Source organism: Carlito syrichta, unplaced genomic scaffold (assembly GCF_000164805.1).
Source record: "Carlito syrichta isolate Samal-C Ts95f unplaced genomic scaffold, Tarsius_syrichta-2.0.1 Scaffold288275, whole genome shotgun sequence".
NCBI lineage: Eukaryota > Metazoa > Chordata > Mammalia > Primates > Tarsiidae > Carlito > Carlito syrichta.
Window position 1 is genome coordinate 249,069 of NW_007232371.1, and position 2,723 is coordinate 251,791.

A 2,723-nucleotide genomic window follows, 5' to 3' on the forward strand; every position below is an offset into this window, starting at 1 on the left:
TCGGGAGGAGAGATGGCCGGGTCACGGGGTGGGAAGGGGCAGGCCTCGAGCCCAGGCCTGGCACCCCACTTTGCTGCAGCCTCCCTTCTCTTTCTACACTGGGTGACAGCCTCGCCCGAGAGCTGAAGGCCCCAGACCTGGCCGGGAGAGCGCAGGAGCGGCCCTGGGACGTTTCCTCCGCTGGTCCTTACTGTGGGACTAGCCACTTAGGTGACTCGAACACTGGGAGGCTCCGTGACTTCACCTCACTTTCCCGAGCCTCAGTTTCCCCATCGAAAAAATGGCTCCCACCCTGTCCGTCACCAGTGCCGTGGCTCCCCACTGTGGCAGCCATCGGCGGGTGAGGGGATTCCCAGGGGAGGCCAAGGCCTTGGTCCCGGGGTGTGGGTGAGGAGACAGGTACGGAGCCAGCCAGGCCCCGCAGGAGATGGCAGCTTGGAGGGTCTGCAAATCCAACCCCCGCCCCCTCACTCGAGCGGGAGTTCAGGGGCTGGCAGTGCTCCTGTGAAGTGAGTTTGCAGCTCTGAGCCCCCTTTGATCTGGGGATTACTATGCTCTTTAGAAGGACTAATTATCTCCTTCCAGCCACAGGAGGCAGGTCCAGTTTCCCCTTGTTGTAGCCCTGCGGGAGCCAAGGCGACCGGCCAGGTGAGGAGTCACACACACTCAGTGGAGCCCCAGCACCCCACCCTGCCCAGGCCTGGCTCTGTGTAACTGTGGCGTCCACCCGCCTAGGCCTGAGCTGTGGGAGTTGCACTGGTGGATGGCTCTCCAACAAGCTGGGGGAACCAAATTACGTTCCCCCGTGTCCAGAAAGCCTTTTGGGGCAGTTTCCGGCCCGTGGCTCAAAAACTCCGCCTCGCAGTAACCACAGTGGCCTGGCCACCAACCATCATGACCTTCCTAGCATCCACCTCCCCCACATCTTCCTCACCCTTCCAGTGACTGGAAGACTGGCTCAGCTGTGGGGGGCCAAGGGGCTGCCTCAGACCCCCTGCCCTGTCTAACTGGAACCCCTGACTGCCCAAGTCGGGGGCACACCAGCATGCCAAATGCTGGGTACTCCCAGGCCTGGAAGACAATTGCCCATGGACCTAAACATCCACACCATTCTGGAGGAGGGACACTGACCCCACATCAAGTGACAGGAAATGCTGGACTTCCCCAATTCCTGTCTTTGCTGAGGTAACAGGCAGAACAAAAGAAGGATCGCTCTGAGCCCTTGAGAGGGGAACCTAGGAATGCCCTTGCCAGACCTCAGACCCTAAAGACATCTGGTCCAGGAGTGTCTGCCTGAGTTACCTTCAAGAACCCACCCAGGACGTGAATGAGTTGAGCTGGGCTGTGCTGGGGCTGCTGTGGTTTGTTTCATAAGAACATCTAGGCTGTTCTATTTTGATTTAAACACTCTTTGCCTATTAAACACTTAGGAAGGAAGACTTTTCCGCAAAGAAACGCACGCTTCCCAGTGTTTCTTGAAGTAGCTGAAGTACACTTTGATACAGATGTGCACCTTCCTCTGAACTCCATGACAGGAAAAAACAGCACAAGCATGAGTAGGCAGCATTTGCCACTTGGATTCAGTCAGGAGACATTAGGGAGTGGTGAGGACTGTGGCCAACAAGAGGCTACCAGCCCCTATAGAGGAGGCCATAGATCGCTGTCCTGCAGGAAGGTGGACCTAGCATTACCAGATAGTCTACTTTTTATTTTTTTAGAGCTCCTGGTAATATGGGTGTTTATGTGAAGTCTAAGTTTGAAATGTTGGCAACTCTTTAAAACTGAAGAAGGAAAAAGAGGAGAAGGCGGAAGAATAACAAAGTAAACATATCTAGAAGTTTCTATCTCGCCCGTTGGCTGCCAGTGCCCATTTCATGGCAGAGGTGCCCTCTGCGACCTCTCAGACGTCTGCACATAACTTCCTAGTTACATTTCAGTCGTGCAAGCCAATTGCCAAGCCCGTGGCCCTGCGGAATTTTCTCTGCTCTTCCCACTCAGCTCGGCTTGGCCCTGGCTCCGTGTGTCTGTGTGTGTGTGTGTGTGTGTGTGTGTGTGTGTGTGTGTGTGTGTGTGTCGCCCACACTCAGGACCAGGACTCCAGATGCAGTTGGGTCCCCCTCCCCCATGTTCTGGGGGTCCCCAGGCTGCCCAGGCCTCCCCTACTCAGCTGCGGCCCCTCCCACTACCCCCCCCAACTCCGCTGGCAAGCAAGTCCCTGGCACCCACGGCAAGCAGCGCTCTCCCAGAAAACCATCTGCCTGAGGCGGAGGCAGTTCCTTGAGGTATGTTTCTGATTAGGAGGACACCCTGGGCCCAGGAGACGTTTCTGCTCTGTTCTGCAGTGTGAGTTCCTGGAGCCCAAAGCTGACAACCCACTGTCCACCCCAGGCCGCTTGGGTGGGACCTACAGAAGTGTACCTCCAGGGTGGGTTTTAGACTCGGAAGCGGTGACACTGGGCCGGTCACATGGGGCCCTGGGTTCCGAAGGGCCCTGAGCTTGGGCTCGCACCTGCTGTCATTGCCTTGAAATTCTTAACTATTTCTGCACACGTTATATTGGAACCCGCAAATGATGTGGCTCGTTCTGCTCCCTGAAGGCCTTCCTAGCATGCCTGGGGGAGGCTGGGAATTGATGTTGGAGACAAGTGGGCCAGGGCTTGGCACACTCTGGCCTTCTCCGGGGCACGCTGTGTCCAGCCTCTGCAGGGTGACAGGAAGGGAGC